This window comes from Thamnophis sirtalis, unplaced genomic scaffold (genome assembly GCF_051295495.1).
Source record: "Thamnophis sirtalis isolate CommonGarterSnake01/CBP01778 unplaced genomic scaffold, rThaSir2_p1.2 scaffold_5, whole genome shotgun sequence".
NCBI lineage: Eukaryota > Metazoa > Chordata > Lepidosauria > Squamata > Natricidae > Thamnophis > Thamnophis sirtalis.
Window position 1 is genome coordinate 120478156 of NW_028261385.1, and position 22423 is coordinate 120500578.

Below are 22423 nucleotides of genomic sequence, written 5' to 3' on the forward strand. Positions count from 1 at the left end.
TATGGTGTCCTTTTCACTTCACCCATGCACACAGCTCAGAAGCTTTTAAATAGCTCCATCATCTTTTTCCCATTGCATACCCATTCTTTTCCGTTTGCAGTGAAACCAGGGTTTGCAAGTCAGTCTTCATGCAGTTGCTCCTGTACGTTGCTCTCTTCAATGGGGGAATGTGAAATATGGAAATATATAAAAGCTTGATTATGAAAGCTACTACATCAACCCCTCCATCCATTACTGCCTTGATCTCAGATAGCTTGGGGTGTAGGAAAAAAAAATCTGAAGAATGTGCAAGAGAAATCAGAAGTAATTTTTTCCAAGCTTATGAAATGCCCCAGTAGACAAGATTTCCTTGGTGCCTACTTTACAGGAGAGAGGGGGGGGGGGAAATATGTCTGCCTGCTAGCCCTTAAAAGTCATGACTAGAAAGAAAGGAGTATCATATAGATCCTTCCCATTGCTGTGCCAGCTCTCATTTGCTGCTTGCCACTGAAACACAGGGAATCTAATGATCATTTTGAGGGGGAAAGAAGCACTATATTACAGCTAACAGTCATTAGAACTTGTAGCTGGTTTGTTTGCGGAATCCCAGAATTGCTTCTGCCTGCCTGCTAATATGTTGTGAGTTATGCAGACCCCCAAAGCCTAGGCTGCAACTCATTTGCAGAAATAAAATTAAAAATAAAATTAAGAAGAGCTTTGACATAATTGATGCAAATCAGGATTGGAAATGTGCCTTCCAAATTGGCAATGTTCCTGCAAAATACAATTCTCTCTGAGAGGGGGAAGTAAGCCCCAGTGGTATTGATCTTTGCCTGTTTTCCCCTTAAACTCCACTCCCCCGCCCTCGCCATCATTAAGTGGCACCACGGCTTCTCCCCCCTCCCCTTTCCTTGAGACTCATCTGGTCAAGTGGAGCTCTTTCCCCTTATTTGCCTGCGCCAAGCCATGAGCACTAAATGAAGCGAGTAATTTGGTGCATTGTTGGAAGAGAAGGGGGGCAGCTGACAGTGAATGGTGTCAGCTGCAGAGGCAGCAGAAAAAGCCGACATCTTAATAAAACAGCCTCAGGCAAAATCCCATTAAAGCCTTCAGAAGCTTGTTTCCCTGCAGTTGAGCAGGTAGGCATCGTGCACTGCATGGCAGCCCTGAGTGCTCTCTGGGAGCCCGGTTCAAAAAAAGTGCTCTTTCTCTCCCCCACCCCCAAATCCGCTACCAGCCTAGTTCCTCAGAGTCATTTGCAAGGCAGACAGTTTGGGGAGGCGGAGGGAGAACACCTTGATGTGCAGGACTTGTGCAATAGTGGGCATGGAGAGTGAGCGGTGGTTGTCCATTACGGCATAGCCCAGACCCCAGGCTGACCTTTGGAAAGGAAAGGGAACATTTGAGGACAGCAACAGAATGATAATGAGACACCAAGAGCCATCAGATCTCATTGTTTCCTTGCCATGGACAGTGTGCGCCTGAGTTCCAAGAGATTAGCACTTCCTATCAAGGTGGCCCTCAGCTTCACACACTGACTGGGAAAAAATAAAAAGTGGAGAAAACTGAGACTCTTCCTGAGTTTGTTTAAGTTTCCAGGCATGTAATAGTCGTGACCTTAAAAGTAGCATATTGTGATCAGTGAAGATGTGTGATGAAAAGGCCTATGAATTGCAATTTGAAAACTGCAAACAATTGTTAGTCAGAGCAGCAGAAAAAAGCTTTAGAATAGAGCAGAAGCTCAAGGGATCAATCCATTCCTCCCCCATTACTGATCAGCCTAATTATCCAAATTTGTCAGTGAAAATGAATATATATTTTTTCTCTTAATTTCTTCTCTGGGAAGCTGAAGATGATTAAAGCATGTTTTAGGTGGTTTAGGGGCTACCTCCATCCCCTAAACTACATCCTTAGTTGTTTCAATAAGTTTTTATGACTGCAGAAATCTTAAACAGACTGCGCATATGAAACACTAAGTATTTGGGATGGGAGGACTTCCAAGAACATTGCTCAGACAACTGGAATTGATTGTAGCCCAGGATTGTTTGGGTGTAAAACTCCTGTTCTCTTGCATTTCTGCTGCTAAATTGCTGCATTTCTACAATATTCAGACTTCTTCAGTGACAGAATTAACATTTTTTCAAGCAGATACGCTAGTCTGGTTATTTCTGTCTCTCTCACACACGCATATGGATATATACATACATAGATTTCCCCATATTCTCTTGTGGATAGAGCTATGCAGGGCAAGTGATATGTAAAGAGCTATCTAATATCTGCATTTAAAAAGTAAATACTTTATTTATTTATTTGATCATCATAATCAATAAATAATAATCAATAATTCATCATTCTGCCTTGATCAAAAGACTGGCAAGAAAAGTTGGAAAACAACCATGTGATCAAATTACCTATCCTTGTTGGGAGATAGTGCTATATAAATCTGCAGTCCAATGAGGCCCACTCACTAGTTGTGCCCCTGTGACAATGCTGATGGGGAAGCATCCTTCATTCCGCTTCATCCTTACACTATAACAGCTATAATTTGGTTTCCACCCAACCCTGCTGGTTGTTTCCACAATCTCCACCTTGGATCTTATGCATGGTAAGAGAGAAGGCTATATGATCAGAGAAAGTGGGGTAGACAGAATCAGCCATCTTAGCTCATGCTGGCTCTTTGGGGCTATTACAGTGGCACTCTTTCTCTCTGAGATTTCAGGCATTATTCTTGATTTTTGGCACCTCTATAAAACTAGATTCTCCATTTATTTTTAGAGATATAAGTATGTAGATCATATTCAGCCTGTTGCTCATCCCTGAATTCTGTTTAATAAATGGACTTGTGCACAAAGCACATTGCTTACATTTGCAATGTAATTAAAAACAAACTTCAATATCTAGATCAGTGTTTCTCAGCCATGGCAACTTTAAAATGTGTGGACTTCAACTCCCAAAATTCCCCAGCTTCCAATTCTGGGAGTTGGAATTGTAAGAGTTGGAGTCATATATCCTAAAATTGCCAAGTTGGAGAAACACTGATATAGATTATTTATATTATTATATTCTGGCCATTGCACACATCTACCAGTCTAGCATAATATTTCTGACTATAACTACAGGGTTAGACCTATGCTTGGCGCAAACAGCTTATTTATTGTTCTATATCCAGATACATTGAACTCCTTTCCTTCTCTAAGTGAAGGACCATCCTTTGATAACAAGGCCAAGATCCAGGTGAAATTCCTGCTGATCAGTGCATGTTCCTCTCTTGGGCAAATGAAGGTGATGCACACTAAATAGGGAATCAACTGTTTTCGCTTGGAATCGTTTCAGGAAAAACCTGTGGGGTTAGAGCAAAATTTTTCTTCTTCAACAACTTTACATTTATAGTCAAATACGATGCTATATAAATGTTACTGTATAAAGAAAGACACAATCAGGAAAAACCTGTTTATGTAAGAAGCTATTCTGGAGCAGAGCTTTTTCAGCACCAACTTAAAGGGGGGTCCACAGTTTATTTTGGGGGGAGGTTCAGGAGCTTTAAGAAGGGATATTTGTTTATTCCTTTTATTTTATTGTAATGCCAACTGAGTATAAGGAATAAAAAATTTAAATCCAGATATTAAAATATAGTACCATATATAGTATTTCTTTTGACTCCCCCAAAATAGGCACTTGGCCTTATTTTTGGGGAGGTCTTATTATTTTTGAGGTGCAGGAGGCACCGAGTATGGTTACCTCGTGGCTGCTGCTGTGTTGCAATATTTTCAGGGAGGGCTTATTTTGGGGGGAGGGCTTATTTTAGCCAATATACTCAAAAGCTCGATTGGGCTTATTATCTGGGGAGGTCTTATTTTCAGGGGAGCATAGTAGTAGACAATATCTAAATATCTTCAGTTAAGATATAAATTGAAGAAACAATTAAAAGAAAAAAGTAAGTTAAATTGTTAAATTTAACAGTAAAAATCAACATGTAAAAGGCCTTTTTATGGTTCTAATTATTTTCATCTTTATACTCCAGCCTCATTCTAAAGACCCTAGTCAGGTTATACATTTCTAAATTTAAAACACAAAAAAGTAAGAAGCCTTTCAACTCTACTCTACAACGCCTTCCTCAGACCCAGAGGATACAAGAACGAAGATTGCTGAATATTGGCTAAAGGATCTTGCCACAACTTCAGGCAAACCTCCACAGGAAAAGCTCCCTAGCTGAGGAAGTCTCTGGAGGAAACATTTTCTCATTGATAGCCTGTCCCTAAGCCATTTGAAATGCTAACAATAATGGCCAACTGTGCTTTGATGTCTTGTCTTAAGAACCATTTAAACTCACTTTAGGGGTCATTTTTATATTTGTCAAAATATCCCAATATAGAACAAGTTTCCATATGGAGAATTGATTCTTAAAGCAAGACTAGTTTAGTTTGCATTAAATGTCAAGACCAAATATGGTGGGCTTGTTTTGGCTTGTTATGTATGAATCCAAGAATGATGGTTTCTTATTACCTGAAAATGGGATTATTTTGTTCAACACACTTAAACATGGCTCAAAGTAATAAGTGAACAAAGCCAATGAGTTAATATTGTACATTCCAAAATAACTCTGATGTTTAACATATATCATCTCTTGAATCAATTGCCTTTTTACAAGTAGGACCACTTCGATTAAAGTGTCTTTTTTTTCCAGTAATTCTTCAACTCTTTCAGAACTTTTTCTGCATCAAGCTTCCTTTTACAATTCACAGGCAGGCTATGTAGCTTAAGCACCCTGAGTGTGAGGTATCAAACCCAGGAAGGTAGAATACAAGAGTTAATTACAATTATTATAAGGAAAATGCAATTATTCCATTAACTTCATACACAGGTTCTCCATTTACTTCCATTTGAAATCCATGTATCGCATTCCAAATGAATGTGATTTTCTCATTTCTTTCACTTCATGAATCCCCTCACAAATCTCTGCTAAATCAGAATCAGTTATGAAAATTGTGTGGAGGGGAAGGCATTCTTATTTAAAAATAATAATAATCCTTGCAGAATTTAAGGAGAATGTAAGAAACAGAATCCACCCCTTTTTTGTAGACAATATAAGCAACAATTATATAACTCTGATGCAAAATACATAGCATAGCTGTAATATGCTATAATATAGTATTTTTAAAGCAAAGCAATGGCACATAATTAATATCTGCAAAACATATGGCTCCCCAAAGCTTGGGGCTTCCTAGTTCTTTCTTTTCCCACTGGTTTCTCCCATCTTAGTAGTTTCTCCCTTTATTATTAATAATAATATTATTACTGTCATTCCCTCTTGCATTTTTTCTAACATACACGCATACCCATACATACATACCACAGGTTTAATTCATTTAACAAATAATCTATTAAGATATAATTATGAAGCCGCAGAGCCACTAGAAAAGCAGCAATCCTGCATTCTCACTGCCTTGGGCAACTTCATTTCCATATCTGATGTCAGTGGAGGGAAAATAGGATCTCCAGTTGCTACACAGTTTAAGCACCCAAGCAAAAATGAAGCATATGCTACACACCTTGTAAGTAATCATTTTCCATTCTATATCCTTAGACTGTTCTTCTCACTGTCAAAATGACCTAGGGTATCTCATTATCAATGCAGACTAAATTCTGTTCTCTCAAAAGAATCTATGACTGGGTAAGTTTGACAAAAGTGTTCCCTTGGATACAACTCATGAAACTGCACATCCTGGCTGGCCTACATATGATAGTCAACACTGTCTAATACACAACAGACTCAATTTCTACTGTACTTAGTAGTGGGTTAGTAGGTAGAAAATTCATAATTGTAATTTTTATTTGCATATAAATATGACCTTCTCCTCCCCTCTGGCTCACAAATACTCATAATATTGAGCAGTATTATAGTACTTTATTGTGCATTTCAGACTGGAAGTAAAAATAAAAAGACTAGATACAAGATTTAGAAATCTAGCAACCATAACAAATTTAAAGTCCTGAAATATTACACGAATCAAAGATTTACTTCCATACCTATAAATGCTTTTTCATCCACAGAGTCCCTACTTCATACCCTTTTTAAAAATATTCTACAAATTGAAGATCAGGAAAGAGTTAATTCTGAAAATCACTGAGAATACCCAATTGTCCCAAAGGAGCTTTTTTTAAAGGCAACTGGACATTTCAATTCTCATCCAAGAAGCTTCTTCAGGGGGGAAAAACACCTTTGGGACAATCATGGCCTGAATGACTGAGAAGCTCAATAGATACCTGTTGTGGCCCAGCAGGTGCCGTTGGAGCTGCCATCAGACTCCGACAGCGAGGGGCCCTCTGAGTCGGCTCTGGAGGATGTGGAGGACCCTGGCAGGGCGCAGAGAGGCTGCTGGCCACCAGGAGGCACCTGAGCCTTGGACCAGGGGGGAGGAGACAAGGGAGAGTGAGCCGGAGGCCAGTAGTGAGTTGTTTCTGGATGCACGCCATCGAAGAGCTACTAGGCATCAGGAACAATTACGCAATTGCAGGAGGTAATTGTACTCAGCTGGTGGCCGTTAGGCTCCTCTCCAGACTATAAAAAGGCTACTTGTACACACGGCCCTCTTTGCAGAACTCAACACAGAATCGAATGTCGGAGAACTCTGTATGAGCTTGGCAGGCTGGATTGCTGCCAAGCCTTATCTGTATTTATTGCTGCCCAAGCTTGTCTGTGCTGAGCTGCTGCCAAGGACCTGTCTGTTAATTAAATGCCGTAATTTATCTCTGGCTCGGAGTGTGCTTTGGTGTGGAATGAAGGGGGTCAGAACAGATACGTTACCCAATTATTCTTTTTAAAAAATATTTGCCCAGTTTTGTTAATTACAAGACTAAAAATAGATCTCACTTGGGGAAATGAATTTTGCCAACATTATTTTAGCTTAGAAAATTTTTATGAGTAACCAGTAGCATATCATTTATTATATCAACCTGTCATGACTGCAAAATCATTGTGGGAACCAGTAGACAGAACATCATGTCACTGCATTTCCATCATTTCCTTTCATGATAATTTTATGCTTGTTTGTTTTTAATATTGTTGAAAAGAGTGACTAACATATGATGGAAGGGTCGCTTATATTTTAAATATTGGATCAAACAGTTCACCAGACATCCTTTATAAAGATATGTCATCTTCTCATTATCCCAATTCTATTTCCTCCCAATTATTACCAAAATGAATTGCACTTAGAGAATAAAAATGTAGCACTCTTCCTTAATTGGAACAAGACATCTTCAGTAATTCCTTTTAACTGTAAGGCTAAGATAAATTTGTTTTGTGAGTTTTGGTTTGAGGCTATTTTATCCTCATTTATATCATCGTGGGTTTGCAAATGATCCATTCCTTGACCAAAGTAAAGTGATAGGGCTATTGATGGGCTACATCATATCTACAATTTCATAGCCTTCTCCTTAGGTAGCAGCAAGTTTAACCTCTGGAAAGTACACTGAGACCAAGGCTAGTTCTTCAGTATATACTTCTAAAATGGGACAGATTAAGTCTCATACATTGTGATATACTGTATGTGAGTGCCCTTCTGTGAGAATAAGAGTCATTTCCACTCCCAAGCACTGTTGCCAAACCCTTCCCCTGTACTACAAAGCCTGCATTTTTCACAGTGGATTAGCAAGTCTAGACATCCTATAAAATGTCAATGAAGGTATGGATCTTTGGTGCATATTTCTCTGGAGAGCCTCACTCATTTGTAATGCTGTTCTCTCCATCCAATCAATACAGCCACAACAGCCCTCTGCAGTCCTCATCACAAAAAAAAGAACCCCTTCCCTGCCCACTCCAGGAAAAGGAAAGGCAAAAGGCACTCGGGAAGATGTTGGCAAGAGACTGCAATAAAAAGTATATTTAATTCAAAGTATTAACCATAGAGGCATCATAAAAATTATTATCCTGAAAAGGATCACACCTCTGGGGCAGAAAAATGAGTGGTGTAAAGGAAGCCCCAACTGAGTGTTGAAACACCCAAGGGGTGTGATTATCTCCTGGTAAAAAAAAAGCATCTCTGAATTTACTGCTATTCTGAATCCTCAACACACAGAGACATAGTTTATACACTATACATACAGGGAACATGGGAGATGTGTGTACATCAATTATTTAGCTGAAGTATTTCATTTCCACAAGAGAGAGGGGCAAGTTTGCATTAAAATGCTTCAACTGTGAGATTCACAGATATATTAATATCCATATTCTGGAGTGTTGAGCAGTCTCCCAGAAAAATCTCTTTATCCTCAGTTATTTTATAATGGCACTGCAGATGTGTGGCAGGGCAGAATGGCACACCCCCCCCCCCAGTTTTCAGAGAAATAGGCTTATTTTGCTGAGGGGGGAAAGAGCTCTTTCGAATGACCCTTGCTGCCCAGTAAGGCATTCTAATTTCTCATTATGATTCCCAGTTCTCTTCCCAACGCTACTCCTTAGAAACAGCTCTGGCGCATCACATCCGAGTCTTTGCCCAACTATTTTACTAAATGGCAGCAAGGTGGCACAAGACAAACTAGAGCAGGAAGCAAGTGCAGGATTACGCATAATCCAGGGTGTCATTGTGCAGTCACTGGAAGAAAAACAGTTGAAGATTAGCCATGCGTACAGTGGGAAAGGAAACTGCCATACGGGTATAATTCCCGTTTACCTTCATTGTGCTTAACTACAATCATTGTCAGAAACTCTGTTCGTGTAAATACTACTACTATAAATAACAACAACAATGATTTATTCATATATTTAAAACATTTACATAGCCTCTTCTATTTCAGCCAACTCTAGTTGGCTCCCAATCAAACAATAATCACAGAAGGATGTCAGATAAGGCACTGCATTCATTTCTTTAGGATTTGTTCTACCACTGAGTAAAAATTGAGTAATGCGTTTGCACACACAGCAGCCACCATTAAAAGAAGAGGCCCATTACGTGCCTGATTGCTTTTATCTGCATTCCTGACACAGAGGGAATTGCAAGCCAGCCATTCTTTGCAACCAAATTAACACCAGAGCCTTTCCAGGCTAAGAGTGATGTATTGTAGGTCTCAAAGTGACTGAAAACTCAGCAAACGCACTTTGAATTTACCACCAGAATTACAACAGATGTGTGTTGTAATAAAGTAATAACGGCAGGTTGAAAATCTAATAAATAAATAATGATTTAGAGGGTTCCCCTTTTACACCGACCCCATCCACTTTCTTTTCCTTCTACTGTTCTGCTTGCAGTTGGAGGAGAAGCAATTGGCGGTATAAAGTTCTTTCCTTCCCAGAAGGAAGAAGACTGCTTGTCTCCCATTGCTTCAGCCCACCCATGCATTCCAGAAGAGTGGGCGTTCTTTGGGCCCCTTTCATTAAATGTTGCCATCTTGTGAGACCTAGGAAGCATAACTTGCCATCCCCACCTTCTAGAACAGCATCCCCCAGAGATAAAGGCAGAGTCCTTATCTCCTGGCCTCCGGGAAAGTTCTGAAAGCCAGCAAAGCTCTGATCCCAGGCCTGAGGTTAATGTATTATTATTTGTCTAGGATCTTAGTCCTGTTCTTTTTTTATTATTTTGCTGTTTATTTGACAGTAAGCTTTGTCATTCGGGTCAAAATAACGGAAGGTTAGTGAAAAAATATGTCCTTATAGAGCAGTGTTTCTCAACCTTAGCAACTTGAAGATGTCCGGACTTCAACTCCCAGAATTCCCCAGCCAGCGAATGCTGGCTGGGGAATTCTGGGAGTTGAAGTCCGGACATCTTCAAGTTGCCAAGGTTGAGAAACACTGTTATAGAGTGAGGAGAAACCACCAGTAGAGCTACACACAATCCATCTCCATTTGCTATCCTGGCCATCGTGGCCCAAGCTGTGTGATCAGGGGAAGATTTTGGATTCAGAAAACAATAAAATAAATGGGGTTTGAAATATGAAAGCCTGGAGAATCCTATCCACTGAGAAGCAAGCTTCTTTCTGGTCTGGAGTCTTGTTTTGACTTCTTGGCCTTTCCAAGGTGCAATTCCGAGGCGCGCTAAATGCGTACAATTTCATGGCTACGGATCACCAATAGCAAATAAAAAGCTGCCATGTGAAAATTATTTTTCTGCTCCAGTGAGTACAATATATCTTCCAAAGATAGGAAGTGGCTAACTATGTTTGTAGGCAATTCAGGGGTTGTGACAATTAGAATAACTATTTGATAGTAGGATGATCTTGAAAATAATGAAACATTTGGATCACTCTCCTTGCTTCAGGGGGAATACCCTTGATAACTCAAAGTCTAAAAATAGGGATCGTTGTAAAATAGGAAAGGAACAGCAACAGTGTGAGTGCATGTAGATGTCTTCCTATATTGCACTCTGATGAACATTTATTGAACACAAGGCCCATTGAGCACAGAAACCTGGATCACATAAAGGCTAACCTTACTTTGATGGCTTTGGGCCAACTTCCTATTGCTTACCATTAGATAAGAACCAGACCACAATAATTTTTAACATAATTATTTTAATATTTATTTGTGTAATTTGTTTTTGCTTTAAAAAATAGAGAGGAAGGGAGGAAACACAAGTAAACAAGAAAAAGAAGCACAAAAACATGGTAAGTTGTATATAATAAAGTATTTGACCAATTTTAAATCAAATCATTCAGTCCTAATAAAACAAAATAATATTATTCATCCTTTCAATTAAGTTGATAAAAAGGTGGATCATAAACAGAAAATATATCTGTAATCCAAGATTTTAAATTAGGTACCTCTATCTTTCCAATTCTACCCGCTTTTTTACTGCCTCATTTTTAATAAATCTACATCCATATAATAGTAAATTCAAAGTTTTAAATATATAACACAATGATTTGTTTAGCCAAATGTGCTTAAATCTATCCTAGTACAATATTATCTGTGAACACAGTGAGTAGGATTTAGAACGAGTTTTATTAATACAAATAATTTTTACTGAGAATGCAAAACTTATGTTTGCTTTTCTAAAAATAAATAAAATAATTTGGGAATTTTTGCTCTGGGCTCATTGTGATACAAATGAGCAGTGACAGCTGCATCACATGTCCAAACATTTCTTCTTAAAGGACTATAAAATCTGCCTAGATTTAGAAACCAGGTCAAAAGTTAACATTTTGTCCAGAGCAATTCAAAGTTCCTTTTAAAATTTAGCAAATTTAGGGAAACCTGTTTATCTGGAATGCTATATTATTGAGTCACTTACAGAGAATTGATATAAGATGATTTATTGTTATATTACTCTGGTCTTCATTGCCAAAATGAACAAGTTTGTTTAAATAATGGATATAACGTTTTCTACAATCTCTAATGATTTCCTGGAATGCATTAGTTTTTAATGATACTACAGATCTGTTTGTACCCACTTGTATTTCACTTCCTGTATCTTATGTTTTTACATGTTCTGTATTTCTTTTTATTCCTTCAAAAAGATATTCAAGAAAAAAAACAATTTAATTTCCAAAAGAAATTAAGCATTCCATATAGCACACTCTTATTTATGTAAGTCTCAGTGTGGCTAGATTTTACATTAGGATTGGCATTCTGTACATATTTTCCTAAAACATGCCCCATTGAAATAAGATTTGAGCAACTATTTTTGATATTATGTTTGTGTCTGATGAGTAAATGTTGATGAACTGTGGTCTCAGACACTGTAATTTATAAATATATATATTTATAGTCATAAATGTAATATTTTAAAGAAAAATATGTTTTCACATTTGCCTTTTACACACCCAAAGTGTTCCACTGCTGAGTTATCCTGATTATTCCTGAAGGACTCCAATTCTTGAGTCTCTCTCTCCCTCCCGCCCTCTCTCTCTGTCTCTCAATTTAAAAGCAAATTAATATAGCCTCTGATATAGCTTCCTATTTACATATAATATTTAAAGAGTTGTTATGTTTTTAACTGTATACCCCCTCAAAGTCACCCTGTGAGCAAGATGGACAGTATCTAAATATGATGATAGATAGATGGATGGATGGATAGATGGATAGATGGATGGATGGATGGATGGATGGATGGATGGATGGATGGATAGATAGATAGATAGATAGATAGATAGATAGATAGATAGATAGATAGATGATATCAGTAGAGTATATTAAGACTTTTCTATTACCATTTCATTCCACCTATAAATCAACATCAGAGTGTGCAGGCCAGTGTGTTGAAAAGGTTTGTTTAAACATCAAAAGAAGAACACAGAGAAGTAAGATGATAAAAAATAGTACTAATCATTTGCAAATACATATTTCCTGTCAGTGGGAGCTTAACCTTTTTGTTTAATGTTCCTGGAGTAAAATACATTCATTTTTATGCCATCTACTTACACGTTAGAACTCAGATTGCTACAAAAAATTATTCTTATTGTACTACAGTTTGGGATGAATTTGGTGAAGCAGCATACCACAAAAGCTAAAACATGTGCAGGCCTTATTATTTTAAGAAAAATCCAAATTTTTAATGATAAATGTAAACTGCAAAGCTGCACTTTGGATGGAAATTGTTAAACTTCTGCATGAGACAAGCCACGCAGCTGTAACTAGCAAATGTGTTAAACAAAAGGAAAAGACAAATGGGCTGTAGCTTATTTGTTGACCAGCAATGAATGCAACATCATTGCATGTGGCAACATTGATTGGATCAATTTAGCTTCACTCTCTGCCCCTGGATTTACTCATTCATAAGGGACTTGGGTAGGATTTAGCTAGTGTGTGCAGAAAATCCTACAATCTATAGCCCACTCCTTTCAATTTCAAATGCTACAGATTATGGATGAAAGTTTGGTCACCTGCAGGATTTACAACTTCAAAGAGGATGAAAATAAAAAGGCCTGCAAAAGGCTGAGGGAGGAAAAATAAAAACAATGAGCTATACAAAGGAATAAGAGAAATGAGAGAGAGTCTTGCAAAGGCAGCATTGAAGAAGTCTCCAAATCCTGATTCTTATACTTCTGGCATCCCACTGAATCAGGAGGGGGGAGCTGATTTACACAATAGCCCAAACACTTTGCTTGTCTTTTTTTTCCTGTTTATCCTGTGCAAGCTCCCTCAAAACAAATAGAGACTGCATGGTGAGGCTGTTGCCTGTACTCTGTTCTCCTACCATTTGGCAAAGTCTCAAACAAGAAAATTAATGAGCCTCTGGGTACTTAATGTAAAGCTTAAGGCAAAGATTAAACTCTTAAATGGTACCTAGTAAAAAGGAAATCTGGTATTTAGGAATTATTTTTTGTTTGAGGATTTGCCCAGCTTGGTGGGATATATGAGAACAGCTAATGGCAAAACAAAGATCTAAAATCCTGCAGTCCCAGGACTGCAAAGCCAGGGCTGCTGACACCTTATCCCCCTCCCCACCTCTTTACATCTGGAAACCCATGGAAACTCTTAAAGCTCTAAAAGAGACCTAACAGCAGTTTTCCCTCCTCTCCAAAAAGCCTCACCCAAAAGAAACCAGCAAGCCACTCCCTAACTCAGTCCATCATCAACCTACAGCCCTGTGGTGGGCCTCACTAATGGCTAAAGTGTTGGTCGATTGTAGATTTTGAAAGGCGAGGGTTACGGATATAAATATAAATGTATTGCCAGGATTTACTTTTAAAGAGGGAGGGGTTGTTGCTTCTACAAGAACACGGTTCAGTTGGAATCAAGGTCTTTTTCAGAGATATAAACTACTGCAGAGATGCCTGTAATTGCAGTGTCATAATTGCATGTGGCAATGGCTGAACAGATAAGTTGTGTACGTATGGAGCCACCGAAGGTGACTCAGAATTACAGAATAACAGTGTTGAAAGGCACCTTGGAAGGCTTCCAGTCCAACTCAAGCAGAAGACCCTTTACCATTTCAGACAAATGGTGGTCCAATCCAGTGGTGGGTTCTGGCTTCCATTGCAACCAGTACGCTGCAATGGGGCCGGGCATGCACCATGTGCACACGTGCAGCGCACACATGCGTACCCACCACCTACAACATTACAGCTGCTCGGTGGAGCGTCACGCAGGCTCCATATGCCCCAGGCGCGTGCACAAATGCCCCGGTCAGCTCAAATAGAGGTAAGGAAAGTGGGCAAGTGGGTGGGCCCTCCGGAGCACCATACCAGAACGGTACCTGGTGCTCCCAGCAGGCACCGGTACACCCGGTGTATGGGTCGTATGCCACCACTAGTCCAATCTCTTCTTAAAAACTCCAAGTGTTGGAACATCCACAACTTCTTAGTTCTAGGTTGGCTCTCTCCTTGATTAGTTTCTATCCATCACTTTTTGTTCTGCCCTCAGGTGCTTTGGAAAATTGATTGATATCCTCTTCTTAGTGACCGCTCCTGAGATATCAAAACACTACTATCATATCACCCCTAGTCCTTCTTTTCATTAAACTAGACATACCCAATTCCTGCAACTGTTTTTCATGTTTAACCTCCACACCTGAAGCTTCATTTTGCTGCAAGCCCCATGTCTCCTCAGTTTTGGGATTCTTGATATATTTCAGTCATTGAGCACAAAGATGTATAAGAGGGTTTCAGGAGCAATCAGTTGATCAAACCTCCCTACAAAACCAAAATTCTGGTAAAATGGAACTCCTGGATGTGGGAGACATATACATATGGTATGTTAAATGCATTTTAGCCCCTCATTCAACTCATGAAAGTTTCAAAAGTGTCTTCAGTTTGGGGACATTGGAGAGGAAGCTTATATGTTCACCTGCATCCCCATCATAATTTTATCCCTACATTTGCAGGATAAACACTTATAATAGTCTTTGTTTTAGCAATAGCACTTAGACTTATATGCCACTTTAGAATGCCTTTCAGCCCTCTCTAAACAGTTTACAGAGTCAGCATATTGTCCCCAACCATCTGGGTCCTCATTTTACCCACCTCGGAAGGATGGAAGGCTGAGTCAACCTTGAGCCAGTGAGAATCGAACTGCTACCAGTTGGCAGAATTAGCCTGCAATTCTGCATCTTAACCACTGTGCCACCACTGCTCTTTTAATTGACACCATAGATAAACATGGCTATCTACCTCAATTTCCTATCATCTATGACTGATTAAAATTTAATGGTGCAGTCCATACCTAGATTTTTACTTTTACTTGCTTCTTGGTTCATTCTTGGAACTAAGTTGTGTTGAAGTTTTAGATGTGGCAATGGTAGCTCCCTGGGTTTGAGCTAAGAAAGCTGAGTCTTAATGAATATTATGGATTAGTACTAGTCAGTGTCAGCAACTAGACACAGGCTTCCCTAGGACTTCTAAAATTGACATCCTTCAATCCATAAAATTAATGAAGCCAAACCCATATTAAGTATCCTCTAAATGCAAATATGAAAAAAAATTATCAGGTATTGTAAGCAATTAAACTCTGGTCTGCTGAAATCAAAACAAATTTAACAGATAATTGCATCAATCGTAAAATCCTTTCAAAGTCGCCTTTTAATTTTTGGACCTATAGTGTAGCTGGTAACTAGGGAATAAAGGAAGGCTCAAACTTTTGTTTTGTTTCAAGCAGGATAAAAGGTTGGAAGCTTGCAGCTTTTTAAAATACACACAAATGATTTTCAAAATAAAGCCGTACCAACTGAAACATATTGACTATACATTTGGATGTTGCTTTGATTAATAATCTGTAACATGAAATTGGGGCTGCTTCGAAGCCTGCAGTATATTTTCATGTATCAGTTGAACAATATGTGCTTATGCGTAAAGTGTACTATCTACATATTTGTCCCTACAGGGCAATTGCCTGTATATAGTGAACAAGAAAGACGCCGCAGTTACAATTCCTACTATAACTGGAAACTAACTCAAAAGATTAAGATTACATTACAGAGGTATATTTAGGCAGACTTAAAAATACCTCTTATTTCTGAGAAGAGGAAGGTACTCTCTCAGGAAACAATACATTTTGCTACAGAAAAAAAAGCCACTTGTTTATTCCCTTGTTTATATCCAGCCAACATTTACAAATGTTACAAGGTCGATGTGGACCTTGATCTGCATTTCATATTTGCTTTTGATGTTGGGGTAACTTAATGCACCTGCTTTACAAGTAATCCTTGTTTAGCAACCATAATTGGAACCTGCCACTTGGTCATTAAGTGTAACTGTCACTAAATAAAACCACAACTGTGCTTCTAATTTTACTCCTGCTTTCCTTTTCTTCCTAGATCTGTGAAGATCATAAATGTGAAGGTTGATCATAAAGGTACTTTTTATCACCATTGTAACTGGGCATGGTTACTAAACAAGGTAGTCACTAAATGAGCACTACCTGAATTTTTAATGTGAATAAATATAATAATTTTTGCTAATTTGCAGTATTTTAAAGTTTGGCTAAAAGCATCCACCCATCTCCACTTTAGATCCAGCTGAACTAAGGGATCGATATTTACTACTAGTTATTTAGTTATTTCATATTAAGATACATATTAAGCTAGATTTCGCTGCTTTAGCAGAGTAAGGAAGATACTCAAAGATGATTCACACCCTGGTCAATGTCTCTTTGCACTTCTACCATCAGGCAGAAGGCATCAAAGTACAGCCAGCCGAACAAACAGGTTTAAAGATAGTTTCTATCCTTGGGCTGTGAGACTTTTAAATACAACCACAATCACTGATGCACACGCTAGTTTTTTTTCTTTTTCTTTCTTTTTTCGTTTCTGCTATAATTTTGCACCAGTGAGGTTAAAACCAATTTCATTGTATTTAAGTACAATGACAATAAAGATTATACTTATACTGCTCAGGTTTATTTTCCTAGGCCTGTTTGCTATATTCTTTGTCTCAACTGTAGGTGCTGCTTCTGTATCACCTTGTCACCCTGTAGTTTGTACTAACTTTTTTGTAGAATGATCCCAGCCAAAGAAAGAGAATAAACAACGTGATGTCTGAGTGTGATATAGCCAGTTTTGATTGTGTGCTGGTATAACCCAGAGCAAGCATTTAGCACAGAGATGGAGCTTCTGCACCCCACTATCAGGTTTCCCCTGAAGCTGAAGAAGTCAATGTTTCAGCACTAAATCATTCCAAGTTCAGCCATGGTGGTTTAATCATTTGGACAAGGACTGACTTACAGTTTGGAGCTAACCTGAGCTATATCCCTTCAGGCTAGAGGGAAATATGATTGACTACCGGTCCTTCCATATTCAAAGAAGCCTTCCATTTAGGAATCAGGAATAAGAGTTATAAACTTAATTGTCTCCCCTGGAATGTTAATTTATTATGTATTGGGGGTGGGGTGAATTGGAGAAGCACATCATTCATCAGCCAATCTGGGGTTTGCAGTTTTAAAGGCTTCAGACGCTCACAGATGCTAACATTCCAGCCAATAATAATTCCCAGTGACTAAACAATAAACCAGAACTATCCACTAAAATGAATGATGCTGCCTGCTTCCAAGGATTTAACTTACAAGCTTCTGTTGGAAGCCTGAGGAAGTCTCTGTGCTCCCTCTGCTGGAGCTGAGACATCTGGGGAACAGTCTGAGTTTCACTATAATCATTTTAGGATTCCAAGCTTACTTTCCAGGCTGACTTCCTCCTTCATTTATTCATTAGTTTACTATACGGTGAGGGTTTTTTTATAGCTTCTCTTTTGCAGCATGATGTAAGGAAAAGCAGTATGTAGATATAAAAAGAAAATTAAAATGGAATTTGTTTATATTATGCAAAGTGAACTTTGGATTTTTCTTACATAGCATAGAATATTTAAAAATAAAGAGTCCCACAGTTATATCATTAAAACTATACAAAGTGAAATTAGAAGTTGATAGGAAAAAAGCAAGAGTAGCAACAAAATAGATTGCACTGAAAATTGGAAAGCCTAGCTATTCAAAATACCAAATTTCAGAATTAGGAAACCCTAATCTTGTGTGTCTGTGTGTGTGTCTGTGTTAGACAGACAGACAGATAGATAGATGAGAGGGAGTGAGGGAGAGAGAGAGAGAGAGATAAAGAGAGAGAGAGTGTGTGTGTGTTATGGAGTCGATAGAAGAGATCACTCTTGTGTCACTAGAATAGTGGCCTTTTTCATAGGTTTATCAGAAGATGCCAAACAAGGTGATCACTTCCATAAGTTCCTGTTTGTTTGCTGTTTTTCTTAATATTTCTCTTGCTTAGTTGCAGGATCTTTCTCTTGCACTGTGCTTGCCTGGCAGTTGTAGCAAAATTTATCAGTGCATGACTTTTTCATGCAGCTTGTCACAAAGCCTGATACTGAATTAGGAAAAAGAAAGAGTAACTAGCCCAAGATCACCTTGCTGATTACCTTGCCTAAGAGAGGACTTGAACCCGGATCTCTATTTCTAGTCCACACATTAACAGCTACGTCCTGAAGCAGACATGTCAAACACGCGGCCCATGAGCCGGATCTGGCCCGTGACAGATCCAGAGTTGGCTCCAGCCCAGGCCCACCCCAGACACACCACCCAGTTGGCTGTGACAACCAGGCCACGCCCACCCTGGGCCTCCAAGGGCAAACAAAATCCTGATACGCCTGCAATGGGCACCTGCTGTAAAGGTTCTCAAATCACTTTTATAGTAATACCCAAGAAAGCTACAGGAATGTATTGCCATGGTTGTGAGCAGTTAAACTTGACTGAAACGTAGTCTCTACTTTACCTCATATACTAGTGGGAAGACAACAGTGTAGCTATCACTACTGACTACACTAAACATAATATCATGTAATTATGGATCCTTCTTAAAAGGGCTACAGTTCTGAAGATCAAGCACACATTTAATTTAATGCAAGAGAGAAGGACATGAAGAAATTTATATTTGGAGAAAAGGGCAAATTATCTCTTCTTCCATTATTCTCCCTAGGAATTAAGAATAATTGCTGGAGTGAAACTTATTTCCTTTCACCATTGTGGAATTAATGTTGTGGCATTAATGTTTTTTAACAGTGTGATCTCTTTAAAAGTTTTAGTGTTAATATTTTTACATATTAGAGCCCTTGTGTAATTTTCCAAAGCTCTTCTAAATAATATTATCATTTATATGTTTATTACTGGATGTTGGCTTGCCTCAAAATGCAACAATTTAATTATAAATGCATTTATTCATACATTGATTAATTCATAGTAAAAAAAATGCCTACCATTTCTTTAATAATGCAAAACAATAGAATATTATTAAGAATAATCAATGGCAAATATTTAAATAATAATAGCAAAACTAAATTCTTATTTTGCTCCTCTATAAAACATACCATGAAATTTAAGTTCAATTGTTTTAAATTAAAAGGAGCAACATGTTCATAGACTAAAATGGCTTATATTAGAGGGAGGGAATTTTAGGAGAATTCAGGAGTACACTGCCCATTATGTCTAAGAAGATAGCAGAAAATGTCTTTTCTATGTATGTTCTCTCCATCAAAGTTGTAAAAGCAGCTACTGTACTATAGTGTCTTCAGCTAGAAGAAAACTTTGGGAATCCTGTTTGAAAAATTAATATAACAACAGCAACAAATATTTTTTTATCAATATAGCATTCACATATTCAAACAGTTTTATGAATTTAATGTCAACTGAGTAACAATGTTTTTTTAAAACTCCTGAAACTATTACTCATTCAGCAAAAGTGCCTGTGACTGTTCTTCTAAAATAGTTCCCACATATGGACAACACTATATGTACTTTTCATATCAATTGCATGTCTCTAAAACAAACATAGAGATGGAGACTGAGTTTTTGCAAATAAATAGAAATAGCAAATAGCACTTAAACTTACATACCACTTCATAGTGCTTTGCAGCCTGTCTGGGTGGTTTTCAAAATCAGTATATTACCCCAACAATCTGGGTCTTAATTTACCAACCTCGGAAGGCTAGAAGATGAGTCAACCTTGAGCCAGTCATGATCGAAATACTGGCAGTCAGTGGAATTTGTGTGCAATACTGCATTCTAATCACTGTGCCACTATGTATGTATGTATGTATGTATGTATGTATGTATGTATGTATGTATGTATGTATGTATGACAGACGGACGGACGGACGGACGGACGGACGGACAAACAAACAGACAGACAGACAGACAGACAGATAACCACTCTTTTTCAAAATCAGCGGGTCTGGTCTTTGAAAAGAATTGATTTATAAATTTTGCCTCCTTCCATTAAAACTAGCAGTTTCCTTTAAAAAATCAAATTGCGAAGTCTAATTGCCCCAAATGATTATCAACATTTATTGTTTATTCATTATTTCTATAAATGTGTAATTATCCTTCAATTCTGTTTTTAAAAGTTATATTCCTTAGATGATTCCTCAGTCTGGAAATGTTGCAAACTATCTGTCTATTGTTCTTTAGTCTATAAAGCACCAGATCTTCCAAAACAAGTTTTGAGTCAAATAATAAAGCAAGGAAGTGAACAGCAAAGTGGTTTGAACCAAACTATATATTTTAAAATTCAGTATACTCTCTAGGCTATTTAATAAGAATGACGCCTGATTTCACAAGATCTCCATAGTTCGGCTTTTCAGGAAATGAAAAGTTACATTCAGACATCATTGATTAAATGGATGCCAATCTTCACATTTTTAAGGCTATAGTATTTTTGTATTCTACATTTTTTCCCAACATATTATTTCTGGTCATTATAACTCAGCTAAATAGACCATGAAAAAAAGGTAACTATGTTTTAGTTGAATTATGATGATCAGAAATAATGATAAGAGTAATGTGGGCATGTGTGTCTTTCTGTGTATGTATTTTAAAAATGAAAACACAAGATTGATATATTAAAGACTATTTGGGCAATATAAGTACTCTCAAAGGTTCCATAGCTACATATAAGATAAGAGATAATGAAAGTTACAACCATAAAATGTATTTCAAGTCAGATCAATCTGGGATGGAAAACAGTGACATAGCTTAAGACCTGATTTTTTTTTTCACTAGAAAAGAGTGCAAATTAAGAATTCTGCCCATGCAAGGGAAACCGGCCACATTCGGGTGCCAATCAGATGCTGGAGCAGAAATATATAGCTAGACCTAGAGGGAGAAAGTCAGAAAGGAAAAGAATGTCCAATGTTTCCACTTCTCTCTTTCTGAATTGCACATTTCATTTCAAGTAGCAAGAAGAAAGGAAATTCTCTCAACAGTTAATTGCTTCTATTGCAGCCATATCTTCCTTTCTAGGGTTTGGGATTTAAGAGACAGGTCAGTCGTGTCTGTTGTCTGTGCTTTTAAGACTGGTGCTTGGAAGAACCTGGAGTTTTTAACCATGGGAAAAGGAACAAAAATTGGTTCTCTAAGCTATAAGCAAAATAAAAATACAACCTAGTCTATGCTTACCTCTCAAAGTTGAGCTTCAAGTTGCCAGAATGTTTGGGTAGGATCACCTCATGTACACATATATCTACATTTTATAGGAAGCATCATATGCAAAACTGCATGCTTCTTCCCTCTCAGTATTGCCATTAGCCTTTTAAAATGAAAAATGCAGCCAAGCCAGAAGCCATTCCCATCAGCCATAACAAACAGGTGTTAATCTGTAGCAACACCTAAGGACGTATCTTGTTTGCAAGTTGTCAAACTCATTAAATCTTTTTAAAAGACACATTCTGGGAAGAAGGGAAGGGGGGGCGGAGTTGAAACAATGCTATGAAACAATGCATCTCCTCCTAGTGGTTAGCAGAAGCTCACAGGGAAATGGCGTAGTACCACTGTGACAGAATGTCATTTCAATTGGCTTATTAACCATATGAAAAAATATATCAGAACAGTGAGAAAGCCTCTCAGTTATCTATATCTTATCCCTTAGGCTATTGTCATGAGCCACTGGCATACTAAGAAGAGAGCACTAATTCAGTTGTCAGCTGCCTTGCCTATTAAATAGATGGCATTAAAAAAAAACAGCAACAAAACTGGAGCAAGTATTAAGGGTAATGGAAAGGTCTAGCTACCCTTGTCCATTTATATTTTTTGTTTTTATTTAAATGAATACAACTTTTGTTCCTTTTCGAGTCTAATCGTGTTCATACCTGCATGTTGTTATATTATGAAGTTATTGGGGTACTCAGAAGGCTCTCCTTCCCTCCTCATCCCCTTACTGTATATAGTATTCATAATTTATATGTCATACTAGTAAAGAAATTAAATGAAAACATGCTATGAGCCTGAAAAAAGCAGGCTATGTAGGGACCATATGATTATTGGCCATATGGTATATAAAGAGACCAGATGAAAAGCTCACCGGTATGTCATTTGGAAGACATCTAAATACTCCAATGAACTTCTAAAAAAGTATGTTGACATACTGGGTTAACACATGTGAACTTCACAGATGCATTAAGGAGATAGTTATGTATTTTCTCCAACTTCTCATAGGACTCCTGCCTGGTTGGTTGTACTCTTTGCTCAAAATCCACCGAGGATGGACTTACAGAGAAGTCACTTGACTTGGCCACAAAGATGCTATCT